The sequence below is a fragment of the Eumetopias jubatus genome, unplaced genomic scaffold (assembly GCF_037043125.1).
Source record: "Eumetopias jubatus isolate StellerSeaLion01/CBP00866 unplaced genomic scaffold, mEumJub1_p1.0 scaffold_10, whole genome shotgun sequence".
In the NCBI taxonomy this organism is placed as follows: domain Eukaryota; kingdom Metazoa; phylum Chordata; class Mammalia; order Carnivora; family Otariidae; genus Eumetopias; species Eumetopias jubatus.
In genome coordinates this window covers 112,547,087-112,563,698 of record NW_028274816.1, presented here as the reverse complement: position 1 = coordinate 112,563,698, position 16,612 = coordinate 112,547,087, and the positions used below count along the sequence as shown (strand labels likewise).

Below are 16,612 nucleotides of genomic sequence, written 5' to 3'. Positions count from 1 at the left end.
AGTTTGGCCAATGTCTGACCACAGGACTACTTAAAATAGAAGAAAAATGAAAAAGGAATCCCTTTGAAGATCTTGTCAAGTTTTAGCATTGGATAGGCAATAAATTTTCCCAGCACTAATGAACAACCCCATAGGGACAAGAGGCAAGGTACTACCTTCCAAGATCCACAGCCACTCCTGGCGGAGCAAGATGGCGGAGGAGTAGAGACCTGGGTTTCATCTGGTCTCAGGAATTCAGCTGAATAGGGATCAAACCATTCTGAACACCTACGAACTCAACAGGAGATCGAAGATAAGAAGAGTAACAACACTCTGAACAGAAAAGCGACCACTTACTGGAAGGTAGGACGTGCGGACAAGTGAATCCGAGGCGATATTCAGGAGGATAGACGGCGGGGGAGGGGGCCTCCGTCGGCTGCTTCTGGCAAGTGATAGAGCTGCGGAGCACAAAATCGGAAATTTTAGAAGCTGGCTCCACTGAGGAACATCGCTCCAGTGGCTAAGCGGGGGGGTGGAACCCTCGCGGGACAGTGTGGTCTCAGGACCCTTGGGGTCACAGAAAGACCGGGGGTGCCTGAGTGCAGCAGACCTCCCAGGTATTGGAGCGGGGAAGCCGGGTGCAGAGACGGAGCTGAGGTGCGGGCTCTCAGCTGGGGGTCGCCATAAACTGTGATCTGCGGCCGAGTCGGGCTACTGTTCCTCCAGCAGGGACCCAACAAGCAGCAGAGCCAGGGAGACTCCCCTTCCTCGCCCAGGAGGAGTGGCGCAGGAGCACACCGCAGGGATCTGCTGGGTTTGGAGACTCCACACGGGGTCGGGTGCCAGAGATACAAACGCTCGATCACAGGTCGGGTGAGCACGGAGTGCAGCTGGAGACCGGGGAGACGGGAGGGACTGCTTTTCTCTGGGGGCACACTGAGGAACGGGGCCCCGAGTTCTCAGCTCCTCCGGGCGGAGATTGGGAGGCCACCATTTTCACCCTCATCCTCCAAAGCTGAACTGAGAGCTTGCAGGGAACAAAAACTCCTGAGAGCAAACCCGAGCAGATTGCTTAGCCCGCACACAGAAGGGCGGGGCAATTCCGCCTCCGGCAAAGATATTTGGGAACCACGGCAACAGGCCCCTCCCCCAGAAGATCAGCATGAACAGCCAGCAAGCCAAGACCAAGTTTACCGACCAAGGAGAATGGGACAACTCCAGCACTAGCGGAATACTGCACATAGAATTCATGGCTTTTTTACCATAATTCATTGGTTTTTCAAAGTTAATTTTTTTAAATGTTTTTTTTTAATTTTTCTTTTTCCCCTTTTCCAAACAACATCTTATCAATCACTTTTTTAAAAAAATTTTTTTTATTTTTCAATTTTAGAGTCATATTTTTATCCCTTCATAGTAGTTACCCTTATTATTGGCATATATATATATATAAGTTGTTCTCTCTTTAAAATTTTGAGATACAATTTCTTCTAACAGATCAAAATATACCCTAAATCACTAGTGTATGGCTTTGTTCTAGTCTCCTGCCTGATCACATTCTCTCCCTTTTTTTTTCTTTTTTCTTTTTCTTTTTAAATCTTCTTTCCTTTTAAAAACAACTTCTTATCAATTCCTTCTATAAACTCTTTTATAATTTTCATCTTTATACTCATCTGCCATCCCTTCATTGTATCAACCCTTATTTTCTACATATATAAGTCTTTCTTCCTTTAAAATTTTAGCAGGCACTTTCTTCTAACAGACCAAAATATGCCCAATAGCTAGTGTGTGGCACTGCTCTATGCACTAGCCTTATCATATTTGATCATATTCTGTTTTCTTTTTTTGTTTTGTTCTGTTTTTGTTTGTTTTTATCTTTTTCTTTTTCCTTTTTTTTTTCTCTTCTTTCTTTCCCTCTCTTGCCCCTGGTTTCAGGTCTTTTCTGATTTGTATAGAGTATAATTGCTGGAGACGTTGTTAACCTGTTAGCATTCTGTTCTCTCATTCATCTGTTCTCTGGACAAAATGACAAGATGAAAAAAATCACCTCAGCAAAAAGAACAAGAGGTAGTACCGTCTGCCAGGGACCTACTCAATACTGACATTAGTATGATGTGAGACCTAGAGTTCAGAATCATGACTTTAAAGATACTAGCTGGGTGTGAAAAAAGCGTGGAAGTTATTAGAGAAACCCCTTCTGGAGAAATAAAAGAACTAAAAATCTAACCAAGTCAAAATCAAAAAGGCTATTGATGAGGGGCAATCAAAAATGGGGGCACTAACGACTAGGATAAATGAGGAAGAAGAGAGAATCAGCGATATAGAAGACCAAATGATGGAAAATAAAGAGGCTGAGAAAAAGAGAGATAAAGGCTACAGGATCACGAGGGCAGAATTCGAGAGATAAGTGATATGATAAGATGAAACAACATTAGAATAATTGGGATCTCAGAAGAAGAAGAAAGAGAGAGAGGGGCAGAAGGTATATTGGAGCAAATAATAGCAGAGAACTTCCCTAATGTGAGGAAGGACACAGGCATCAAAATCCAGGAGACACAGAGAAACCCTCTCAAAATCCATAAAAATAGGTCAACACCCTGACATCTAATAGTAAAACTTACGAGTCTCAGAGACAAAGAGAAAATCCTGAAAGCAGCTCAGGAGAAGAGATCAGTAACCTACAATGGTAGAAACATTAGATTGGCAACAGACCTATCCACAGACACCTGGCAGGCCAGAAAGGACTGGCATGATATCTTCAGAGCACTAAGTGAGAAAAATATGCAGCCAAGAATACTATATCCAGCTAGGCTGTCATTGAAAATAGACACAGAGATAAAAAGCTTCCAGGACAAACAAAAACTAAAGGAATTTGCAAACACAAAACCAGCCCTAAAAGAAATATTGAAAGAGGTCCTCAAAGCAAAAAGAGAGCCTAAAAGCAGCATAGATCAGAAAGGAGCACAGACACTATACAGTAACAGTCAACTTACAGGCAATACAATGGCACTAAATTCATACCTTTCAATAGTTACCCTGAATGTAAATGGGCTAAATGCCCCAATCAAAAGACAAAGGCTATCAGATTGGATTAAAAAACAAGACCCATCAATATGCTGTCTGTAAGAGACTCATTTTAGACCCAAAGACACCCCCACATTGAAAGTGAGGGGGTGGAAAACCATTTACCATGCTAATGGACACCAAAAGAAAGCTGGGGTGGCAATCCTTAGATCAGACAAATTAGATTTTAAAACAAAGACTGTAATAAGAGATGAGGAAGGACACTATATCCTACTTAAAGGGTCTATCCACCAAGAAGATCTAACAATTGTAAATATCTATGCCCCTAACGTGGGAGCAGCCAATTATATAAGGCAATTAATAACAAAAGCAAAGAAACACATTGACAACAATACAATAATAGTGGGGGACTTTAACACCCCCCTCACTGAAATGGACAGATCATCTAAGCAAAAGATCAACAAGGAAATAAAGACTTTAAATGAAACACTGGACCAAATGGACTTCACAGACATATTCAGAATAGTCCATCCCAAAGCAACAGAATACACATTCTTCTCTAGTGCCCATGGAACATTCTCCAGAATGGATCACATCCTTGGTCACAAATCAGGTCTCAACCGGTACCAAAAGATTCGGATTATTCCCTGCATACTTTCAGACCACAATGCTTTGAAACTAGACCTCAATCACAAGAGGAAAGTCGGAAAGAACTCAAATACATGGAAGCTAAAGAGCATCCTACTAAAGAGTGAATGGGTCAACCAGGAAATTAAAGGAGAATTTAAAAAATTCATGGAAACCAATGAAAATGAAAATACAACTGTTCAAAATCTTTGGGATACAGCAAAGGCAGTCCTGAGAGGAAAGTATATAGCAATACAAGCCTTTCCCAAGAAACAAGAAAGGTCTCAAATACACAACCTAACCCTACACCTAAAGGAGCCGGAGAAAGAACAGCAAATAAAGCCTAAAACCCAGCAGGAGAAGAGATATAATCGAGATCAGAGCAGAAATCAATGAACTAGAAACCAAAAGAACAGTAGAACAGATCAACAAAACTAGGAGCTCGTTCTTTGAAACAATTAACAAGATTGATAAACCCCTGGCCAGACTTATCAAAAAGAAAAGAGAAATGACCCAAATCAACAAAACCATGAAAGAAAGAGGAGAGATCACAACCAACACCAAAGAAATACAAACAATTATAAGAACATATTATGAGCAACTCTATGCCAGCAAATTAGATAACCTGGAAGAAATGGGTGCATTCCTAGAGATGTATCAACTACCAAAGTTGAACCAGGAATAAACAGAAAACCTGAACAGACCTATAACCACTAAGGAAATTGAAGCAGTCATCAAAAATCTCCCAACAAACAAAAGCCCAGGGCCAGATGGCTTCCCAGGGGAATTCTATCAGACACTTAAAGAAGAATTAATACCTATTCTCCTGAAACTGTTCCAAAAAATAGAAATGGAAGGAAAACTTCCAAACTCATTTTATGAGGCCAGCATTACCTTGATCCCAAAACCAGATAAAGACCCCATCCAAAAGGAGAATTACAGACCAATATCCTTGATGAACATGGATGCAAAAATTCTCACCAAAATACTAGCCAATAGGATCCAACAGTACATTAAAAGGCTTATTCACCATGACCAAGTGGGATTTATCCCTGGGCTGCAAGGCTGGTTCAACATCCGCAAATCAATCAACGTGATACAATACATTAACAAAAGAAAGAACAAGAATCATATGATCCTCTCAATACATGCAGAAAAAGCATTTGACAAAGTACAGCGTCCTTTCTTGATCAAAACTCTTCAGAGTAGAGGGATAGAGGGTACATACCTCAATATCATAAAAGCCATCTATGAAAAACCTACAGCAAATATCATTCTCAATAGGGAAAAGCTGAGAGCTTTTTCCCTAAGGTCAGGAACGCGGCAGGGATATCCACTCTCACCACTGCTATTCAACATAGTATTAGAAGTCCTAGCCACAGCAATCAGACAACAAAAAGAAATCAAAGGCATCCAAATCAGCAAAGAGGACGTCCAACTCTCACTCTTTGCAGATGATATGATACTGTATGTGGAAAACCCAAAAGACTCCACCCCAAAACTGCTAGAACTCATACAGGAATTCAGTCAAGTAGCAGGCTATAAAATCAATGCACAGAAATCAGTAGCATTCCTATACACCAACAACAAGAGAGAAGAGAGACAAATCAAGGAGTCGATCCCATTTACAATGGCACCCAAAACCATAAGACACCTAGGAATAAATTTAACCAAAGAGGCAAAGGATCTGTACTCAGAAAACTATAAAATACTCATGAAAGAAATTGAAGAAGCCACAAAGAAATGGAAAAACGTTCCATGCTCATGGATTGGAAGAACAAACATTGTGAAGATGTCAGTGCTACCTAGAGCAATCTACACATTCAATGCAATCCCCATCAAAATACCATCCACCTTTTTCATAGAAATGGAACAAATAATCCTAAAATCTGTATGGAACCAGAAGAGACCCCGAATAGCCAGAGGAATCTTGAAAAAGAAAAGCAAAGCTGGCGGCATCACAATTCCGGACTTCCAGCTCTATACAAAGCTGTCATCATCAAGACAGTATGGTACTGGCACAAAAACAGACACATAGATCAATGGAACAGAATTGAGAGCCCAGAAATGAACCCTCAACTCTATGGTCAACTCATCTTTGACAAGGCAGGAAAGAATATCCAATGGAAAAAAGACAGTCTCTTCAACAAATGGTGTTGGGAAAATTGGACAGCCACATGCAGAAGAATGAAACTGGACCATTTCCTTACACCACACACAAAAATAGACTCCAAATGGTTGAAAGACCTAAACGTGAGACAGGAGTCCATCCAAATCCTAACGGAGAACACAGGCAGCAACCTCTTCCACCTCAACCACAGCAACTTCTTCCTAGAAACATCACCAAAAGCAAGGGAAGCCAGGGCAGAAATGAACTATTGGGATTTCATCAAGATAAAAAGCTTTTGCACAGCAAAAGAAACAGTCCACAAAACCAAAAGACAACCGACAGAATGGGAGAAAATAGTTGCAAATGACACATCAGATAAAGGGCTAGTATCCAAAATCTATAAAGAACTTATCAAACTCAACACCCAAAGAACAAATAATCCAATCAAGAAATGGGCAGAAGACATGAACAGACATTTTTCCAAAGAAGACATCCAAATGGCCAAGAGACACATGAAAAAGTGCTCAACATCGCTCGGCATCAGGGAAATCCAAATCAAAACCTCAATGAGATACCACCTCACACCCGTCAGAATGGCTAAAATTAACAAGTCAGGAAACGACAGATGTTGGCGAGGATGTGGAGAAAGGGGAACCCTCCTACACTGTTGGTGGGAATGCAAGCTGGTGCAACCCCGCTGGAAAACAGTATGGAGGTTCCTCAAACAGTTGAAAATAGAGCTACCATACGATCCAGCAATTGCAGTACTGGGTATTTACCCCAAAGATACAAATGTAGGGATCCGAAGGGGTCCGTGCACCCCAATGTTTATAGCAGCAATGTCCACAATAGCCAAACTGTGGAAAGAGCCAAGATGTCCATCGACAGATGAATGGCTAAAGAAGATGTGGTGTATATATACACAATGGACTATTATGCAGCCATCAAAAGGAGTGAGATCTTGCCATTTGCAACCACGTGGATGGAACTGGAGGGTGTTATGCTGAGTGAAATAAGTCAATCAGAGACAGACATGTATCATATGACCTCACTGATATGAGGAATTCTTAATCTGAGGAAACAAACTGTGGGTTGCTGGAGTGGTGGGGGTTGGGAGGGAGGGGGTGGCTGGGTGATAGACATTGGAGAGGGTATGTGCTATGGTGAGCGCTGTGAATTGTACAAGACTGATGAATCATGGATCTGTACTTCTGAAACAAATAATGCAATATATGTTAAGAAAAAAAAAAGAAGATAGCAGGAGGGGAAGAATGAAGGGGAATAAGTCGGAGGGGGAGACGAACCATGAGAGATGATGGACTCTGAAAAACAAACTGAGGGTTCTAGAGGGGAGGGGGGGTGGGGGGATGGGTTAGCCTGGTGATGGGTATTAAAGAGGGCACATTCTGCGTGGAGAACTGGGTGTTAATCACAAACAATGAATCATGGAACACTACATCAAAAACTAATGATGTAATGTATGGTGATTAACATAACAATAAAAAATTAAAAAAAAAATCCACAGCCACTCCCAAAACAATTGCCCTGAGAGTTGGAAACAGTCGGCAGGATCCCAGCCACAAAGGAAGAACAACCTGCATTTCTGTACAGCCATATTATCCGGGTCCCCAACCTGACTGTCACCAGCCAAGTTCTCAGGACACAAAATGAGACAAACAAGAAGGCAATAGCCGTCCCTGGGAGGGAAGGTTTCGACCACCAATGAGTACCCGAAGTACACGTTAAACAGTCCCAATTTAAAGACCTTACTCTTACAAACTTTTTGCTTGCCAATCTGAATTTAGAAAGGAAGGGACAACGTGAAATGCTGCCTTTTTCTCTCACCCAGACACCACAGACATAGATGGAAATGGGAGGGCTAACTTTGGTCAGAATTCTTACCTTCCACGGGTTTCTGCCAGTTTTCTCCGGATCCCACCTGCAGGCTCTGGAGTGAGTGGGGTGTCTCAGCGTGTCTCATCCTGGCCACCAGAACCGGTGAGTAGGAGTAAAAATAGCTTTCCCTCTGCCCTTTAATGGTGAGTGCCTGCCTCTAGGGCACCTCTTAAGTGGAGAGGCTTATGTAGGTTAAAAGTTCTCCACTGTGGCCACAGTAACTCAAGATTACTTTGGGTAAGACTCGCCCGCTTGTTCAGCCTCAGAACATTTTATTCACCTGAGGCCGCACGAAGGCGCCGGTTCGTGCCCTGACCAATCTGCTTTCTAGGCTGGACCCAGTCCGCTCCCATCCGGTCCGGCTTCTAAAGGGTACCTGGCCGGCCCCCATCCTGTCCTACTTCTAAGCCGACCCGGTCCGTGCCAGCCAGGTCCGGCTTCTGAGTGGGACCCAGTACATTCCCAGTTTCGAGGACAGACCTAGACCACCTCAGGCCTGCTCCGTTTTCTGAGTCCGGCCCAGTCTTCTCAGACTAACTCAAGGTTCTAAGCTGGACCCAGCCTGCCCCCATCCCGTCCGGTTTCTAAGCGGGATCCAGTTGGCCCCCGCCGGGTTTGGTTTCTAAACGGAACCAATCTGCCCACCGGGTCCGGCATCTAAGCTGGAGCCAGTCCTCCCCAGCCCGGTCCGGTTTCTAAGTGGGTCCCAGTGCCTTTCTGGTTTCTAGGACCAATACAGGCCGGCTCAGAGCCGCTCCGTTATACGTCCGGCCCAGTCTTCTCAGACGCAGTGAAGGGTCTAAGTTGGACCTGACTGCAGTCTTTTCTAGTTCCTAAGTCAAACCCAGGTACCTGGTCCAGTTTCTAAATCAGAGCCAGTCTGACTCCAGCCGGTGACTGGACTCAGTCCAGAGGAAGAAATGCTCAAGTCAAGTCTGAAAGCCCCTCATGCAAAAGCTGCAGAGCCAGGATCCAAGAGGAACTTAAACCTCCAGAGGCAGCGGGAAAGCCACAAGCTCAGGGGGCGCAACAAGTAGGTGCGCCTGGTTGCTCCTTGCCCCGGTGGGCTGTGGAGGGTCTCCTTTTGTTTCCTCTTCTAACCAGAGCTGTTGAAAGATAAACTGAGGCATATTAAAACGTTTAAGAGCCTCTTTGAATAAAAATCAATTCAAATTGGGCATCATCCAACCTAACAGAGAGAAAGGAGCTCTGAGGAGCTGTACAAAATAAAAGATAAAGGCAGAAGGGGGGGAGAACAAGGAAGTTATGCTAGACAACAAAGCAGGTTGGTTATTTGTAAGGTCACTTTCCTTTAAGGGATGGCAGGGGATTATCAGGCAGATTACCTAACTAGTGCTGATCAGGTGATTCCTGACTGGACTCGTTTAAGAGTTCATTTCTGGGCAACCGTAACTGTAATCAAGTTAAATCGTCGTTTGGTGAGTGGGGCTTAGCATAAGCAATTCCATTTTGGATCTGTTGTCTTTTTTTTTTATTGTATTTTATTATGTTATGTTAGTCACCATATAATATAGTTTTTGATGTGGCGATCCACGCTTCATTGTTTTCATATAACACCCAGTGCTCCACGCAGTACGTGCCCTCCCTAATACCCATCACCTGGCTAACTCATCCCCCCACTCTCCTCCCCTCTAACACCCTCAGTTTGTTTCTCAGAGTCCATCGTCTCTCATGGTTCATCTCTCCCTCCAATTCCCCCCCTTCATTTTTCCCTTCCTTCTCCTAACGTCTTCCATGCTATTCCTGATGTTCCACAAATAAGTAAAACTATATGATAATTGACTTTCTCTGCTTGACTTATTTCACTTAGCATAGTCTCCTCCATGGTGATGTAAAGGTTGGGTATTCATCCTTTCTGATGGCTGAGTAATATTCCATTCTGTATTTGGACCACATCTCCTTTATCCATTCATCTGTTGAAGGGCATCTTGGCTCTTTCCACAGTTTGACCATTGCAGACATTGCTGCTATGAACATTGGGGTGCATGTGGCCCTTCTTTTCACTACATCTGTGTCTTTGGGGTAAATACCCAGGAGTGCAATTGCTGGGTCATAGGGTAGCTCTATTTTTTATTTTTTGAGGAACCTCCACACTGTTTTCCAAAGTGGCTGTACCAACTTGCATTCCCACCAACAGTGTGAGAGGGTTCCCCTTTCTCCACAACCTCTCCAACATTTGTTGTTTCTTGCCTTGTCAATTTTTGCCATTCTAACTGGTGTAAGGTGGTATCTCAATGTGGTTTTGATTTGAATTTCCCTGATGGCTAATGATGATGAACATTTTTTCATGTGTCTGTTAGCCATTTGTATGTCTTCTTCGGAGAAGTGTCTGTTCATGTCTTCTGCCCATTTTTTGACTTGATTTTTTGTTTTTTGGGCGTTGAGTTTGAGAAGTTTATAGATCTTGGATACCAGCCCTTTATCTGTAGTGTCATTTGCAAATATCTTCTCCCATTCTGTGGGTTGCCTCTTTGTTTTGTTGACTGTTTCCTTTGCTGGGCAGAAGCTCTTTATCTTGATGAAGTCCCAGAAGTTCATTTTTGCTTTTGTTTCACTAGCCTTTGGAAATGAATCTTGAAAGGAGTTGCTGTGGCCGATGTCAAAGAGGTTACTGCTTATGTTCTCCTCCAGGATTTTGATGGATTCCTGTCTCACATTGAGGTGTTTCATCCATTTTGAGTTTATCTTTGTGTATGGTGTTAGAGAATGGTCGAGTTTCATTCTTCTGCATGTGGCTGTCCGATTTTCCCAGCACCATTTATTGAACAGACTGTCTTTTTTCCATTGCATATTTTTTCCTGCTTTGTCAAAGATTATTTGACCATAGAGTGGAGGGTCCATATCTGGGCTCTCTATTCTGTTCCATTGGTCTATACGTCTGTTTTTGTGCCAGCACCATGCTGTCTTGGTGATCAGTGCTTTGTAATAATAGCTTCAAATCGGGGAACGTGATGCCCCCAGCTTTGTTTTTCTTTTTCAACATTTCCTTGGCGATTCGGGGTCTTTTCTGATTCCATACACATTTTAGGATTGTTCCAGCACTTTGAAAAATGTCATTGGAATTTTGATTGGGATGGCATTGAGGGTATAGTTTGCTCTGCGTAGCATAGATATTTTAACAGTGTATATTCCTCTGATCCATGGGCATGGAATGTTTTTCCATCTTTTTGTGTCTTCTTCAATTTCTTTCATGAGTGTTCTGTAGTTCCTAGAATATAGATCCTTTACCACTTTGGTTAGGTTTATTCCGAGGTATCTTATGGGTTTTGGTGCTATTGTAAATGGAATCATTCCTCTAATTTCTCTTTCTACAGTTGTGTTGTTAGTGTATAAGAAAGCAACTGATTTCTGTGCACTGATTTTGTATCCTGCCACATTCCTGAATTGCTGTATGAGTTCTAGTATTTTGGGGGTGGAGTCTTTTGGGTTTTCCACATAAAGTATCATGTCATCTGCAAAGAGAGAGAGTTTGACATATTCTTTGCAAATTTGAATACCTTTTATTTCTTTTTGTTGTCTGATTGCTGTTGCTAGGACTTCTAGTACTATGTTGAACAATAGTGGCGAGAGTGGGCATCCTTGTCATGTTCCTGATCTTAAGGGAAAGGCTCTCAGCTTTTCCCCATTGAGGATGATATTCACTGTGGGTTTTCATAGATGGATTTTATGAACTTGAGGAATGTTCCCTCTATCCCTGTACTCTGAAGAGTTTTAATAAGGAAAGGATGCTGTATTTTGTCAAATGCTTTTTCTGCATCAATTGAGAGGACCATATGGTTCTTCTCTCTCTTATTAATGTGTTCTATCACATTAATTGATTTGGAATGTTGAACCACCCTTGCATCCCAGGGATAAATCCCACTTGGTCGTGGTGGATGATCCTTTTAATGTATTGTTGGATCCTATTAGCTAGGATTTTGTTGAGGATTTTGGAATCCATATTCAACAGGGATATTGGTCTGAAATTCTCCTTTTTGATGGGGTCTTTGCCTGGTTTGGGGATTAAGGTAATGCTGGCCTCATAGAATGAATCTGGAAGCTTTCCTTCTGTTTCTATTTTTTGAAATAGCTTCAGGAGACTAAGTATTATTTCTTCTTTGAATGTTTGATAGAATTCCCCAGGGAATCCATCAGGCCCTGGACTCTTTTGGGAGGTTTTTGATCACTGCTTCAATTTCATTATGGGTTATTGGCCTATTCAGGTTGTCAATTTCTTCCTGTTTCAGTCTAGGTAGATTATAGGTTTCCAGGAAGGCATCCATTTCATCCAGGTTGCTCAATTTATTGGCATATAGTTGTTGATAATAATTTCTAATAATTGTTTCTATTTCCTTGGTGTTAGTCATGATCTCTCCCCTTTCATTCATAATTTTATTAATTTGGGTCCTTTCTCTTTTCTTTTCGTTAAGTCTGGCCAGTGGTTTATCGATCTTAATTCTTACAAAGAACCAGCTTTTAGTTTCGTTGATCTACTGTGTTTCTGGTTTCTGATTCATTGATCTCTGCTCTAATCTTAATTGTTTCTCTTCTAATGCATGACTTAAGCATCGTTTGTTGCTTTTTCTCTAGTTCGTTAGGTGTAAAGTTAGTTGGTGAATTTGGGATTTTTCTATTTTTTTTTTTAGTGAGGCTTGGATGGCTATGTATTTCCCCCTTAGGACCACCTTTGCAGTATCCCATAGGTTTTGGACTGATGTGTTTTTGTTCTCATTGGTTTCCATGAATTGTTTTAAGTTCTTCTCTGATTTCCTGGTTGACCCAAACATTCTTGAGCAGAGTGGTCTTCAGCTTCCAAGTGTTTGAATTTCTTCCAAATTTTTTCTTGTGACTGAGTTCCAGTTTTAAAGGATGATGGTCTGAGAATATGCAGGGAATAATCTCAATCTTTTGGTATCTCTTGAGACCTGATTTGTGACCCAGTATGTGGTCTATTCTGGAGAAAGTTCCATGTGCACTCGAGAAGAATGAGTATTCTGTTGTTTTAGGGTGGAATGTTCTGTATATATCTATGAGGTCCTTCTGGTCCAGTGTGTCATTCAAAGCTCTTGTTTCTTTGTTGATTTTCTGCTTAGATGATCTGTCTATTGGTGAGAGTGGAGTATTGAGGTCTCCTACAGTTAATGTATTGTTATCAATATGACTCTTTTTTTGGTTAACAGTTGGCTTTTGTAGATGGCTGCTCCCATGTTGGGGGCGTAGATACTTGCAATTGTTAGATCTTCTTGTTGGATAGACCCTTTAAGAATGACATCGTGTCCTTCTGTGTCTCTACAGTCTTTAGTTTAAAATCTAATTTGTCTGATATAAGAATTGCTACCCCAGCTTTCTTTTGAGATCCATTGGCATGGAAGATGGATCTCCATCCCTTCACTTTCAGCTTGGATGTATCTTTAGGTTCCAAATGAGTCTCTTGTAGGCAGCATATGGATGGGTCCTGTCTTTTTATCCAATTTGCAACCCTATGCCTTTTTATGGGAGCATTTAGGCTGTTCACATTGAGCGTGATTATTGAAAGATACAAATTTATTGTCATGTTGCCTGTGAAGACCTTGTTTCTATAGATTGTCCCTGTAAATTTCTGTTCTATATCACTCTTGGGGTTCTTCTCCTTGTATAGAACCCTCCCTTAATATTTCTTGCAGGGCCAGCTTAGTGCTCACATACTCTTTCAGTTGCCGGTCTCGGAAGCTCTGCATCTCCATCCATTCTAAATGACAGACTTGCTGGATAAAGTATTCTTGGCTGCATGTTCTTCTCCTTTAGTACCCTGAATTTGTCTTGCCAGGCCTTTCTGGCTTGCCAGGTCTCTGTGGATAGGTCTGATGTTATTCTGATGTTCCTCCCTCTGTACATAAGGAATCTCTTCCCCCTAACCGGTTTCCTTGATTCTAAGATTTGCAAGTTTTACTATTACATGCCAGGGTGTTGGCCTGTTTTCCTTGATCTTGGGAGGGGTCCTCTCTGCCTCTAGGGCATGAATGTTTGTTTCATTCCCCAGATTAGGGAAGTTCTCAGCTACGATTTGCTCAAATATATCTTCTAGTCCCCTCTCTCTCTCCACCCCCTCAGGGATCCCAATAATTCTGACATTGGAACGTTTCATGGTGTCACTTATTTCTCTGATTCTATTTTCATGGATTCCGAGTTGTTTTTGCCTGACCTCCTCTTTTCCCTTTTTGTCTATTAATTGGTCTTCTAAATCACTAATTCATTCTTCTGCCTCGCTTACCCTCGCTGTTAGATTATCCGGATTGGATTGGATCTCATCGATAGCCTTTTTAAGTTCCGCCAATACAGCTTTCATTTCTGCCCTTAGAGACTCTGTGTTGCCATTAATCAATTTCTCCAGTCTGGCTTCCGTCTTCACAGTTGCTACCCTGAATTCCATCTCTGACAACTTGGTTATAGCTGCATCCATTTGTAAATCTGTGGGATAAGTCATAGTCTCTGAGTCTTTCCTATTTTGGGGGTTCCTCCTCCTAGTCATTCTGTTGAGGGGTGGTTGAGGAAACGTATAGAGTCCAAATTACTGACCACAACCCAAGCAAGATGCACCTGTTTTCTAGGGACCTTAGGGTTGCTGGCCTCTTGTTTTCCCAGCCTATCTTCTGGGGGAGGGGCCTGCCACACTGTTTCTCAGGCAACCCTGTTTGGGCAGATTTGCCTTGCCCCCTGTCGCGGGGGATGGGCTCAGTGGAAACTGGTTTTGGGGGGCTTTTTTTCTCTGGCAGCTTTCCCTGGCAGGTTTCAGCGTCTCTTCCGTGAGTCAGCAGAAGAAATCATTTCCAACCCCCTGCCTCAGAGCAGTGAGATCGCAGTCTGTTCTTCAATGAGCTCTCCAGGCCACACTATCTCCGTTTCTGTCTGTGCTGCTATAAACTGCAGCGTCCTCGGTTGTGTGCCCCTCAGCAGTGCTCACAGTCCTCACCTTCAGGTCGGGGCATGTCTCTGCCCTTTGTGCCTCTAAAACCACCAGCCGCCCCCAGTTTGCAGGTGCGGCCCCGTCGCTCCAGGTTTCTGTCCAGAGGGCTGCTCTAAAGTCCTCTCCCCATCGCTACTGGTCTGCGAGTCTGTGCCCTATCCCCAGCGTGGGAGGCTATCACTCACTGGTGGTATAGGATCCCAACGACCAGGTTCCCTCCCCCTTCCATTTATCCTTCAATATCTGCCTGCGGAATCACGGCTCCCCAATTCGTACCTTGAAACCAACCCCTCCGATATTCTGTTTGTAGAAATCTAGATCTATCTTCTTACATCTCAGGCTGATTTCGTGGGTGTTCAGAGTGGTCTGGTAGATATCCAGTTCAATTCCAGGGACCGGTTGGAATAGGGTCCCCTGCTCTTCCGCCATCTTTTCCCTTCAGCAAGGTGTCTGTTGTCTTCTTTTAACAGCAGTTTGCCACAAACTCCTAAAATACTACGTTTTCCTTTCATATGCTGGTGATCACTTTCTCTCATTATCATGAATTGTGCATGTATGTCACCTCCTGTCTAGACTGCTAAGTCCCTAGTGGAAGAATCCGTTTTACCTTTATGGCCTCACTGTCTAACACTGAACCTGGCTTATCATGTTAATTCCACTTAGTTGTTCCATTATTATATCTTATGAAATAGAATACATACAATGTTTACCCATGCAGACACATACAAAAATACACTTGGATTAGCAATATAAATAATTTTTCTGAAGCCCTCCCTTTTGGTTAGTTCTAAACTCTGACAACCTAAACAGTATTTCTGTCTTCTCAAGAAAGAAAAGTTCTTGTTTTGTGGCTGGGGCGGAGTGCAGAAAAAGAAACTTTGGAGAAAGCAGGTCTGCTTATACTTTTGATGCCTTTCCTTTTTCTCTCCTTCTACTGGATCTTGAAATGGTTCTGCTCATGTGGGCTGCATGATGCGGCCAATTGGAGGGTATGTCATATACTCCAGAATGGGCCAGGAGAGACAGACGGGATGTGCGTGGATGTTCCCTGCCTCTCTTTTTTCTGGTTAGGCTTCAGGGGCTGATGCTCCACTTTGGAACCTAGATTTGGGTGTGGGCTACTCTGCCTGCTGCCTGCTGGTGAAGAGGGTTCCACGTGACAAGTCTTAAAGCACCGCAGAGAATACCCCCATGATGGTGTTGGAGGGACTGTTAAGAGATGGTGAAGAAAGAACCATGGGGCGAAATGAGCAGCCATTATGAATGAATAAACTCATCAGGTCACTGCTGATGTTAGGTCAGTCCTTCAAAGCTTATTGGTGTTCTAGATATAAAGTCGAAAATCATGGCTCTCTCAATCACCCATTGCCCGTCTACTTCAGACCTGGCTGAAATGCCTCTCCTTCACACCCATTGCTTCAGCCATACTGGCTTTGGTAGTTCTTCACATGTGACTGGCTCTCCTGCTGGAGGAGCTTTATGCCAATGGTTCCTTCCATGCAGAATAGTTTTCTCTCCAACCTTCATGCAGCCAACTACAACATATTCTTCCCTGACCCCTCAAACTCAGTTCCCCCAGTTTTACAACATCTGGCACCCTTCACTTGCCCTTTGTCAAAGCTCACCAGTCTTTTAACAGACTGCCCAGTTTCTTCACTAGACCATTAGCTCCTTGAGGGTGGACACCAAATCTGCCTCATTCATCACAGGAACTGCCATGTCTGTCCCCTTGCCAGGTGGACACCAGACTCATGATATTATCTGTTAGGTGAAAGCATGTCTCAACGCTTCTAAGGATAATTCTCTGAGCTGACTGGGTGGTGCTACCAGAAACATGAGAACTGAATGGGTTCTTTCTGCTTTGTCTCTCCCAAATCCAGCTGGGAAGTAGGAGGTTTGAAGGACAGCATTGTAGATGGGGACTCTGGGTGAGGACTCTCACTGTGAAATAGGAACATTTTCAAGGGAACAGACCTTTTGCCAGAGCTCCTCAATTCCAGTGTGGTTAATAACTTAATTGTTTTGCAGTGTGAATA

General features: G+C 43.0%; 1 long non-coding RNA gene across 1 annotated transcript in view; it reads right to left on the bottom strand.

The window, feature by feature from the left end:
* The window catches only part of LOC148163468 (uncharacterized), a 43,046-nt gene extending 33,340 nt beyond the window's left edge, over positions 1–9,706 (bottom strand). The window contains exons 1-2 of the long non-coding RNA XR_015769355.1: positions 7,640–9,706; positions 337–437 (exon numbers count right to left, since the gene is read on the bottom strand). This is a non-coding gene — a long non-coding RNA (uncharacterized LOC148163468). The remainder of the gene's footprint in view (positions 1–336; positions 438–7,639) is intronic.
* Between the last annotated feature and the right edge of the window lie 6,906 nt (positions 9,707–16,612).